This window comes from Papio anubis, chromosome 11 (assembly GCF_008728515.1).
Source record: "Papio anubis isolate 15944 chromosome 11, Panubis1.0, whole genome shotgun sequence".
Lineage (NCBI taxonomy): Eukaryota > Metazoa > Chordata > Mammalia > Primates > Cercopithecidae > Papio > Papio anubis.
In genome coordinates, this window is record NC_044986.1 from 74,595,921 (window position 1) to 74,608,450 (window position 12,530).

General features: G+C 46.4%; 1 pseudogene; it reads left to right on the forward strand.

The window, feature by feature from the left end:
* The first annotated feature begins 572 nt into the window (after positions 1 to 572).
* On the forward strand, positions 573 to 5,494 carry LOC101001326 (annotated as a pseudogene).
* Positions 5,495 to 12,530: the final 7,036 nt, after the last annotated feature.

The window sequence follows — 12,530 nt, forward strand, 5'->3', positions numbered from 1 at the left end:
GAGGGGAGCAGCTTCTTTCACAGGAGAGGCCGCTCCTGCCGTAGTCACCTCTCTACCTGGTTCCACCCTATGCAAGGCAAACAAACCCAGAAGAAAGAAACCCATTGCCATGCAAAATCCAGTGACCCCAAACCCAACCAGACCACCAGGGATGTTCTGGGAGTCTGGGCTGGGGACAGGAGCACAGCCAGCCCTCCCCTGCAACACCAAGTGCCTGGTGGGGCAGAGCGAGTCACATTTCAGCCTCACTCACAGGCCAGCTTGAAATGCGGCCCAGCCGCCACTGCCTCCTGAGAACTCCTCCGGATGCCTGCAGGCTTATGCGGGGCTGAGTCACTTCCTCACCTTAATTCTCCCCTAATACCTTCCCTTTCTCTGCCGCTTTACTCCTGGCACCACTGTCTGGGTGTGGAATGTCTGGGGAAGCTGTGCAGGTGGGTTGGCTGAGCTGTCTGCCCAGATACCACAAACATGGCTGGGGAGAGAGGATGCAGGGGTAAAAGTAAAGCCAGATTTGTCTGCTGGCTCTTAAGCACGTCCTAATCCCCTCAGTCAGTTTGATCTTCGCAAACATGAGCACAGGTCAGTATCTCTAAGCAGGGATCCTGAGGGGCTGGTGGAGGATGGAGGAGAGGATGGATGAAGAGGAACAGGAAGTAGGGGGGACAGTGATGGCTGCTTTGGCTTTTAGAAACTTCCATCCCACGTTACTTTCCCTAGGGAAGCTCCCACCTCCCATCCCTGGGAGAACAGACTGCATCCTGAAAGGTCAAGTTCCAGGTCATGTTAAATATGATGGTTTCCTGGATGAGTCTAAGGAGGCATCATTAATATTTTCAGCCTATTTCCGGAAGTCCTGCTGTTCCTCTTACCTACGCGTATGCTGTCCTTCCCTGTGTACAACTTAACTTTCCTTTTCGGGTTTTGGATGCTTTGTCTTTACATTGCTTTGTGTGTTTGCCTGCCTCAGGCTGTACATTCGGAGATAGAAATTGGGTCAAAGTTTTAATTTTTATTTAAGTTATTCATTTACATAGCTTAAAAAGTCAAAGGATGGTGCAAGACTTATGAAAAAGAGCCCTCTCCCTTCCCCTTAGCAGAGATAATCACCTTCATTTTTTTTTTTTTTTTTTTTTTGAGGCGGAGTCTCGCTCTGTCACCCAGGCTGGAGTGCAGTGGTGTGATCTCGGCTCACTGCAAGCTCTGCCTCCCACGTTCACGCCATTCTCCTGCCTCAGCCTCCTGAGTAGCTGTGACTACAGGCGCCTGCCACCACGCCCGGCTAATTTTTTTGTATTTTTAGTAGAGATGGGGTTTCACCGTGTTAGCCAGGATGGTCTCGATCTCCTGACCTCGTGATCCACCCGTCTCGGCCTCCCAAAGTGCTGGGATTACAGGCGTGAGCCACCGCGCCCAGCCCATTTTTTTTTTTTTTTTTTTTTTGAGACAGGGTGTCGCTCTGTCACCCAGGCTGGGGTGCAGTGACGTGATCTCAGCTCACTGCAACCTCCACCTCCCAGATTCAAGCGATTCTCCTCTTGCCTCAGCCTCCTGAGTAGCTGGGACTATAGGTGTATGCCACCATACCTGGCTAATTTTTGTATTTTTAGTAGAGATGGGGTTTCACCATGTTGGCCAGGCTGGTCTTGAGCTCCTGACTTCAAGTGATCCACCCACCTTGGCCTCTCAAAGTGCTGGGAATACAGGCATGAGCCAGTACACCTGGCCATCTTCAATTTTTATAGCTCATTCTTTTGGCATTTATCTCCATTTCCCTCAATAATATTATTTTATTACTACATCATACTTTTTTCAGTTTTAGGCACTATTTATTGTCTTCCGTACTCGAACAACTCATGCGCCCTTCCTGGCCTCCATCTTTCCACTATAGTCATACAATAATTTGGTTAGAGCAATAGCCAGTGTTTACATTATTACCACTATGTAAACACTATTACCATGTGATGGACTATGCACAATTTTTTATTTTCCCTGGAGCTAATAATTATCTCCACCCCCACTTCATTTACTTAGTTTCCTATGTATTTAATGCTAAGCTCTTTCAGTTGTTGAAATCTTCCCTCAATACTTTCAGATGATATTCTACCAATTTTATTTTCTTGAAGAAACCTCTCTTAGACATGGCTGGGCACAGTGGCTCACACCTGTAATCCCAGCACTTTGGGAGGACAACATGGGTGGATCGCCTGAGGTCAGGAGTTTGAGACCAGCCTGGCCAGCATGGTAAAACCCTGTCTCTACTAAAAATACAAAAAATTAGCCGGGCATGGTGGCAGGTGCCTGTAATCCCGGCTACTCGGGAGGCTGTGGCAGGAGAATTGCTTCAACCCGGGAGGCAGAGGTTGCAGTGAGCCGAGATCACACCATTGTATTCCAGCCTGGGTGACAAGAGCAAAACTCCGTCTCAAAAAAAAGAAAAGAAGAAATCTCTCTTAGACATTTCTGACCTTATCTGGTCTAGGCTGGTTGTCCTACAGGACTGTTGCATTGTTGTCATCTTGCAGTCTCTTTTTACCAACATCCTGGGGGATTCTCTTTATCTATCATATGTCAGATTCCTGTTTCCCCTTGTCTTTTTCTTGGTTTACTACCTTATTTTGGTGAAACACATCCTTCAGGAACCTCCTGAGTATATAAACATTTTTTACTGAACCTTAAATGACTCAAATGTCTTTTTCTATCTTCAACCTTGATTGATAGTTTGGTTGGGTATAAAATTTTAAGTTGTATGGCTGGTTACCATGGCTCACACCTGTAATCCCAGCACTATGGGAATACGAGGTAGGCAGATCACTTGAGGTCAGGAGTTTGAGACCAGCCTGGCCAACTTGGTGAAACCCTGTCTCTACTAAAAATACAAAAAATTAGTCAGGTCTGGTGGCTAATGCCTATAATCCCAGCTACCTGGGAGACTGAGGCAGGAGAATTGCTTGAAGTCAGAAGACAGAGGTTGCAGCAAGCTGAGATTGCACCACTACACTCCAGCCTGGGTGACAGAGTGAGACTTTGTCTCAAAAAAAAAAAAAAGAATTACGTTGGAGATGATTTTCCTTTGGAAATTTGAAAGCATTGCTTGTCTTCTAACTCCCAGTGCATCTATTGAGACATTCAAGCCACTCTTAATTCCTGACCTGCTCCCCTTTCCCTTCAGAAACTTGCAGGATCTTCTCTTTGTCTTCAGTGTTCTAAATTACAATGATTTGTCTTGATGTTGGTCTCTTTTCATCCATTGGGCCAAGAACATCTTGGGCCCTTTTAAACGAGAAATATATGTCTCCGGTTTTGAAAATTTTCTTTGGGTATTTTATTTTATTTTATTTTATTTGAGTTGGAGTTTTGCTCTGTCACCCGGCTAGAGTGCAGTGGCGCAATCTTGGCTCAATGGAACCTCCCCCTCCCGAGTTCAAGTGATTCTCCTGCCTCAGCTTCCTAAGTAGCTGGGATTACAGGCGCCTGTCACCACACCTGGCTAATTTTTTGTATTTTTAGTACAGATGAGGTTTCATATGTTGGCCAAGCTGGTCTCAAACTCCTGATCTCATGATCCACCCACCTTGGCCTCCCAAAGTGCTGGAATTACAGGTGTGAGCCATCGTGCCCAGCCCGGGTGTTTCTTTGAGCATTTCCTCCACTCCTTCTTCTCTGTTGGTTTTTTTTTGTTTATTTATTTGTTTGTTTGTTTATTTATTTATTTTTCTGGAATTCCTATTATTCAGAAAGTGGAATTCCTGTATTAGGCCTCTAATTTTCTTTCTTTTTTTTTTTTTTGAGATGGAGTCTTGCTTTGTCGCCCAGGCTGGAGTGCAGTGGCGTGATCTTGGCTCACTGCAAGCTCCGCCTCCCGGGTTCACGCCATTCTCCTGCCTCAGCCTCCGAGTAGCTGGGACTACAGGCGCCACACCCGGCTAATTTTTTGTATTTTTAGTAGAGACGGGGTTTCACTCTGTTAGCCAGGATGGTCTCGATCTCCTGACCTCGTGATCCGCCCGCCTCGGCCTCCCAAAGTGCTGGGATTACAGGTGTGAGCCACCGCGCCCGGCCAGGCCTCTAATTTTCTTATCTCTTCTCTCCTATTTTCTGTGACTATGTTTTTGTAAGCTTTCCTCAATTTTATATTCCAATCCTTCTACTGAGTTTTTGATTTCTCACATTATATTTTTAAGTTTAAAGAGCTCCTTTTTGTCCTTTGAATGTTCCCCTAAAAAAAAAAAGAAAATAGTGGCCAGGCATGGTGGCCCATACCTGTAATCTCAGCACTTTGGGAGGCTGAGGTGGAGGACTGAGATCAGGAGTTCAAAACCAGCCTGGGCAGCAAAGTGAGACCCCATCTCTACAAAAAAATAAAAAGATTAGTTGAGTGTGATGGCATGTGCCTGTAGTCCCAGCTACATGGGAGGCTGAAGCAGGAGGGCTGCTTGATTCCAGGAGGTCAAGGCTGCAGTAAGCCATGTTCGCACCACTGTACTCCAGTCTAGGTGACAGAGTGAGACACGGTCTCAAAAACAACCAAAACCCCAACAGTATTGTGTTTTTGTCTCAGGTTTATATATTTGCAAATTGAATGTCTAAATACATTATACTCTTGCTGGGCATAGTGGTTTCCACCTTTAGTGCTAGTTCCTGGGGAGGCAGGGGCAGGAAGATCGCTTGAGCCCAGGAGTTCTGGGCTGTAGCATGCTATGCCGATCGGGTATCCGTACTAAGTTCGGCATCAATATGATGACCTCCTGGGAGCAGAGGACCATCAGGTTGCCTAAGGAGGGGTGAACTGGCCCAGATCAGAAAAGGAGCAGGTTGGTAGTTTAAATTGCATTGCACTGAAGAAATAGGTGGTGGGATCTTGCTGGATGTTTGATTAGCCCTTTCTCTGTCTTGCTTGTTTGAGCTTCAGCAGAATTCGAAACGACTGGCAATAAGGCTGGGAAGGACTCTGGAAAAACCAAGACAAAGGCTCGTAGAGAGCCGACCTGCAGTTCCCAGTGGGACATATTCATCGACACCTGAGATCTAGGACAACCAGTCATGGGCATGTGGGTGCAACTGCTGCAGTGCATAGCATAGCCATCCTAGAGTAACTCACCGCAGAGCTACCTGAACTGGCAGCAAAAGCATCAAAAGACTTCAAGGTAAAGCGTATTACCCCTTGTCACTTGGAACTTGCTGTTTGTGAAGATGAAGAATTCTCTTCATCTTCATCTTCTCTCATCAAGGCTACAATTGCTAGTGGTAGTGTCGTTCCACACACTCACAGATCTCTGATGGGGAAGAAAGGACAACAGTAGACTGTCTAAAGGCTGCCTGGATTCCTTATTATCTCGGGACTCTAAGTACTCTACCAACTGTCCAGCATGGTGATTCCAGTGGACTGTATCTCTGTGAAAAACACAATTTCATCTTTTTTTTTTTGTAGATGGAGTTTTGCTCTTGTTGCCCAGGCTAGAGTGCAATGGCGTGATCTCAGCTCACTGCAACCTCCGCCTCCCAGGTTCAAGCGATTCTCCTGGCTCAGCCTCCTAAGTAGCTGGGATTACAGGCGCATGCCACCACGCCCGGCCAGCTTTTGTATTTTTAGTAGAGATGGGGTTTCATCATGTTGGCCAGGCTGGCCTCGAACTCCTGACATCAGGTGATCCGCCTGCCTTGGCCTCCCAAAGTGCTGGGATTACAGGCGTGAGCCACCGCTCCCAGCCCAAGTTTGTCTTTTTGTAATTGTATCTGAGCAAGCTAGAAGTTTAATTAGCTTTCCAACCGACCAATTTCTGCATTCTAGTCTTAACCATGTTTAAGTGTTACTATGGCTTCAAAGAAGCTATTGATTCCAAAGTAGTGGGTTTTGATAGAGTTTTTTAAAAAACTGGATTTTAACAGTGATGCAGAAGTTATAGTAACAAACATTTGGTTTTGTACAGGCATTATTTCCACTCTGGTGCATAAGCTTAATAAAGGTCATATCCCAAACTAAAAAAAAAAAGAGAGATGGAGCAGGTCAAAACTCCCATGCTGATCAGTTGATCAGTAGTGGGATTACGCCTATCAATAACCACTGCACTCTAGTCTGGGCAACACAGCAAGACTCTATCTCAGAAAGGGGGAAAAATATCCGTATAAGTATTATGTCTATTTTTGATAGTATTGTGTTCTTGTTTCAGAAATGCGTGGGTTTTTTTTTTTTGTTTTTTTTTGTTTGTTTTTTTTTGAGACGGAGTCTTGCTCTGTCACCCAGGCTGGAGTGCAGTGGTACAATCTCTGCTCATTGCAACCTCTGCCTCTTGGGTTCGAGAGATTCTCCTGCCTCAGCCTCCCATGTGCTGGGACTACAGGCGCCCGCCATCAGGCCCAGCTAATTTTTGTATTTTTAGTAGAGGCGGGGTTTCACCATGTTGGCCAGGCTGGTCTCGAACTCCTGACCTCAAAGGATCCACCCACCTCGGCCTTCCAAAGTGCTGAGATCATAGGTGTGAGCCACCGTGCTCAGCCTGACACATGTTTTTAAGATCTTGCTAAGAAATAATAATTATAGGTTTTTTGTTGTATTTTTAAAAGTTCTCTTTTCCCTGCATAAAATAATTTTCTCCAAGTAGGTTTTTCCATTTATTTTCATCTCTGCCTTTCATGTCAGAGACTTTGGTCAGATGTCTGATGACTGTTGGTTATCTGAGTAGGGGCACTAAAAAGCTGATTGAAAAGTCTGAGCACATGGGGAGAACTTTTTGACTATGAACTTCATTGCAGGGTGATCTGGCTGAGCCATTCATTGCTATGAGTATCTTTAGATCTTTTTTTTTTTAGGTAGTCAGATTCTCCAAAATACATTCTTCAACTGATCACCTGGAGTTATGAAGCCCCAGGAGCTCAGTGAATGAAGAAGGCCGGGTTTTCACACTACAGCTGTAAATGTTTGCTTAATCCCCTGCCGTAAGTACAGATCCCTCTTACTAGCTGAGTCCAGAGTCCTCTAATCTAGAGACCATGCAATTTACTTTCTTCTGGGAATAAACTTTATTTATTTATTTATTTAGTTAGAGATGGAGTCTCGCTCTATCACCCAGGCTGGAGTACAGGGGAACGATCTTGGCTCACTGCAACTTCCGCCTCCCAGGTTCAAGAGAGTCTTGTGCTTCAGCTCCCTGAGTAGCTGGGACCACAGGCACATGCCACCAGACCATGCTAATTTTTGTATTTTTTTAGAGGTGGCTTCTCCATGTTGGCCAGGTTGGTCTCGAACTCCTGGCCTCCCAAAGTGCTAGGATTACAGGTGTGAGCCACCGTCCTAGCCATCTCCTGGGAATAAACTTTAGTCTCCCACCAATTTTCTGGATGGCAGGATATGAGGAGGGCATTTGGGGTATATAATTTTTTTCTTAAATTTTCAAACAGTTCTCTGTTCTTTTTTTTTTTTTTTTTTTTTTTTTGAGACGGAGTCTCGCTCTGCTGCCCAGGCTGGAGTGCAATGGCCGGATCTCGGCTCACTGCAAGCTCCGCCTCCCGGGTTCACGCCATTCTCCTGCCTCAGCCTCCCGAGTAGCTGGGACTACAGGCGCCCGCCACCGCACCCGGCTAGTTTTTTTGTATTTTTTAGTAGAGACGGGGTTTCACCGTGTTAGCCAGGATGGTCTCGATCTCCTGACCTCGTGATCCGCCCGTCTCGGCCTCCCAAAGTGCTGGGATTACAGGCTTGAGCCACCGCGCCCGGCCAGTTCTCTTGTTCTTAAGCCCCACTTTCACGTCTAATTCTGGTGCCAGTTCCTGAGCCTTTTGGAAATTCCACAGAGTAAATCTGGTTGCTTTTAGCTTCTTCTCCTATTCAGTTTAGGACTCAGCTCTCTTGGATCGGCTAAAGTAGTTGCCACTCATTCATTTGTTTTCCAGCTTCCAAGAGGGCATAGTTGTCTCCATTCCCATTGCTAACTCATGGCCCACTCTGCGTGTGTATGATCTTTCTAGGATCTCAAGTGAAAACCTCAGGTCTTCGCCAAAGTCTTTCTACTCTGGCTGGGGCCAAACTCCAACTCTCCCAGCCCTGAAAAGCCTCTGAAACTTCAACTCAGCTATCTAGCTGCAGAGGCTATTCTCTATTCCATCTGCCGGAGTCTTACCCTGTGTGTGGGAGTTTAGGAGTCAGTGAAGCCTCAAGAAGGAGAATTTTAAAATAATCAACTTCTGGCTGGGCGCGGTAGCCCACGCCTGTAATCCCAGCACTTTGGAAGACTGAAGTGGGTGGATCACTTGAGGCCAGGAGTTCGAGACCAGCCTGACCACCATGGTGAAAACCCTGTCCCTACAAAAATACAAAAATTAGCTGGGCATATTGGTCTGCTCCTGTAATCCCAGTTAATTGGGAGGTTGAGGCAGGAGAATCACTTGAACCCAGGAGGCAGAGGTTGCAGTGAGTCGATAGCATGCCACTGCACTCCAGCCTGGGCGACAGAGCGAGATTCTGACTCAAAAAAAATAAAATAATCAACTTTGGCTAGGTGTGGGAGCTCATGTTTGTAATCCCAGCACTTTGGGAGGCCGAGGAGGGAGGATCACTTGAGCCCAGGAGTTTGAGACCAGCCTGGGCAACATAGTGAGACTGCATTTCTGTTAAAAAATTAACAAATTAGCGGGGCTTGGTGATGCATACCTGTAGTCCCAGCTACTTGGGATGCAGAGATGGGAGGATTGCATGAGTCTAGGAGGTCGAGGTTGCAGTGAGATGTGATCGCACCACTATTTTCCAGCCTGGGCAATAGAGGGAGACCCCAACTCAGTAAACAAAATAAAATACAATAATTTTATTGATTTAAAATACAGTACGTTGGGATTTAGGATGGGCGATGCTAATCTCATCGTATTTTAGCTTATTATAACTCTCACTGCCTTAGTAAAATTATTAGGAAACAGTCTAGGACAATATTTTTTAAATGTTCATTCACAGTGTTAGTGAGGATGGGTGAGCTTGACAAAGGCATTCTTCAAAAATAAAAACTAGCCAGGTGTGGTGGCTCACACCTATAATCTCAGCACTTTGGGAGGCTGAGGTGGGAGGATCACTTGAGCCCAGGAATTTGAGGCCAATCTGGGCAACATTGGGAGGCCCCATAGCCGGGCATGGTGGTGTGCACCTGTAGTCCCAGCTCCTTGGAAGGTTGAGGTGGGAGGATCACTTGAGCCCCAGGGGACAAGGCTGCAGTGAGCTGTGATCACTCCACTGTGCTCCAGCCTGGGTGACAGAGCGAGACCCTGTTTCAAAATAAATAAATACAAAATGCAATTAATATATTGATATACTTACAATAAAACTCACTCATTTTAAGAGCACAGTTTAATGGCTTTTGATGACTGTAAACACATATGTAACCATCACCACAATCAAAATATAGAATATTTTTATCCCTCAAAAACTTCCTTGTGTCCTCAAGAAGAATTTTTAAGCAGAATTCTTGGGTTTCTGCTCTGTGTCTCCTTCCTCTCCCCGAAATCCCCGTTGCCTCAGCAGCCTTGCACTCCCATCTGTTTTCCCCAACTAGTAACACTGCTAGTCTCTCCTTGGACACTGTTTCCCGTCGTCAAGAAAATGTCTTCAGCGTGAAAGTGGGGGTGAACTCTCTTAGTGACCATATCCCTGTACCGGTTGATGTAGCATATCTGCAAAGAGTTGTTTACTATATTTTGTCCGGGCTTTATATTCATTCACAGCAGAGGCCAGGTAAAGATAAATATGATACCTGCTACTCCATCAGCCACCTCCATCAGACCTAGAACCAGAGGCTTTAAAATACTTCTTTTTTTTTTTTTTTTTTATTGAGACTGGGTCTCACTCTGTTGCCCAGGCTGGAGTGCAGTGGCTAGATCTCGGCTCACTGCAAGCTCTGCCTCCTGTGTTCACGCCATTCTCCTGCCTCAGCCTCCCAAGAAGCTGGGACTACAGGTGCCTGCCACCACGCCCAGCTAATTCTTTTGTATTTTTAGTAGAGACAGGGTTCCACCATGTTAGCCAGGATGGTCTCGATCTCCTAACCTCGTGTTCTGCCTGCCTTGGCCTCCCAAAGTGCTGGGATTATAGGTGTGAGCCACCGCGCCCAGCCTTTTTTTTTTTTTTGAAAGGGAGTTTTGCTCTGTCAATCACACTGGAATGCGGTGGTGCAATCTTGACTCACTGAACCTGCCACCTCCCAGGTTCAAGCTATCCTCCTGCCTCAGCCTCCCGAGTAGCTAGGACTATAGGTGTATGCCACCACGCCCAGCTAATTTTTGTATTTTTTCAGTAGAGACGGGGTTTCACCATGTTGACTAGGCTGGTTTCAAACTCCTGACCTCAAGTGATCTACCCAAAGTGCTGGGATTACAGGCATCAGCCACCTCGCCTGGCCTAAAATATATTTTTAAATACACATTTTACGCATTTTCTTGACATGCTGGCTAAAACGGGGAACATGCAGAAAACACATCACCAAAGTCTTTTCCTTATGGCAATCAGGAGAGCCCTTATATTTGGAGCTCTCCTGGCATCTTGAAGATAATCCAAAGAGAATTAATCTAGCGGGGCTGTATTCTGCCACTCACTCACTAGGAAGCCTCTGGCCACTCCTGGGGGGTGGGTGGTGGTGGGGTATTGTGATTGTCAAACCAACCACCTGGGAGGCCCTGTGGCATATGATTTTATTTTATTTATTTATTTATTTTATTTATTTATTTTTTTGAGACGAAGTCTTGCTCTGTCACCCAGGCTAGAGTGCACTGGCGCGATCTCAGCTCACTGCAACCTCCACTTCCCAAGTTCAAGCGATTCTCCTGCCTCAGTCTCCCAAGTAGCTGGGATTGCAGGCGCCCGCCACCGCGCCTGGCTAATTTTTGTATTTTTAGTAGAGACGGGGTTCACCATGTTGGCCAGGCTGGTCTCAAACTCCTGACCTTGTGATCCACCTGCCTCGGCCTCCCAAAGTGCTGGGATTACAGGCGTGAGCCACTGCGCCTGGCTGTCGTGTGATTTTTAGAGTCAGATGCAGCAGGGTTTGCATTTTGGCTCTGACATTTACTGTGTGCCTGGGGAAAGTGATAGAATCACTCCAAGCTTGGTTTTCTTACTTACAAAACAGAGAGAGTAATACCAACCTTGGAGGATCATTAGAAGAGCTAATGATGTAGGCCAGGCGCAGTGGCTTACGCCTGTAATCCCAGCACTTTGGGAGGCCAAGGTGGGCGGATCACGAGGTCAGGAGATTGAGACCATCCTGGCTAACACGGTGAAACCCCATCTCTACTAAAAAACAAACAAACAAACAAAATTAGCCGGATGTAGTGGCGGGTGCCTGTAGTCCCAGCTACTCGGGAGGCTGAGGCAGGAGAATGGCGTGAACCCAGGAGGCGGAGCTTGCAGTGAGCGAGATCATCGCGGCACTGCACTCCAGCCTGGGCAACAGAGTGAGACTCTGTCTCAAAAAAAAAAAAAAAAAAAAAAGAGCTAATGATGTAGCATGTCATATGCTCAGCTTAGTGCCTTCTACCTAGCAACACCAGCATGTGGTGGCCACTGATAGCTCTATTTATGGACAGGAAGATGCTTTGTACCCTGTTAAGTAGTTCATAAACTTGGTGGTCAGCATCTTTTGGACAGCCCAGCATCTATATCCCCCTTACTCCACTGTGTGAAGGCCTCCCCTTGCTTCTTGTTCCCCAGGACAGGAATGATAGATATTCACTTTCCCCGTTCCCTCTCTGTGGTGGCCAGTGTGGCTCACTGGATGCTCCTGCTAAGGAAAACGGGAGAATGTTCTTTGGGCAGTGGGGGCAGAGGCAGCACTGGGTCCCTTGGCATGGAACCCAGTGTTCTAACCAGACCAAGGCTTGGGTGGGATCCAGCTGGACTCTGCTGCCAGTAACCCTTGGTTTTTGTTCATTTTCTCATCCTGGGTTTCCAGCCTTCACGAAGATTCTGTGAGCTGCCTGATATGTTTCCAAAAACATGACAAAACAAAGCTTTTCCACTTCATTAACCAGATTTGGTTTCTATTTCTTGTTACCAGGAACTCTGATTAATACACTTTGTGCCAAAAACAATGCAAGTCATTAAAAACAGGGCAATGAGGTCTGACACACCTGTGGGACTGAGAACGCCAAGTGAACACACTTGTTCTCCTGGTTGCTCTCTTAGCCTTAAAGACAGGCAACTCATGAAAAAAGAAAAATGGCCAACAAAATTTGAAACCTCAGATGTAAACAAAGAAGTAAAAATTAAAATAGATAGGGCCAGACACAGTGGCTCAAGTCTGTAATCCCAGCACTTTGGGAGGTTGAGGTGGGTAGATCACTTGAGCCCAAGAATTCAACACCAGCCTGGGCAACATGGCAAAACCCGCCTCTGCTAAAAATTCGAAAATTACCCAGGCATGGTGGCACGTGCCTGTAGTACCAGCTACTCGGGAGGCTGAAGTGGGAGGATGGCTTGAGCCCCAGAGGTGGAGGATGGCAGTGAGTTGAGATTGCATCACTGCACTTCAGCCTGGGTGACAGAGCAAGGCCTTCTC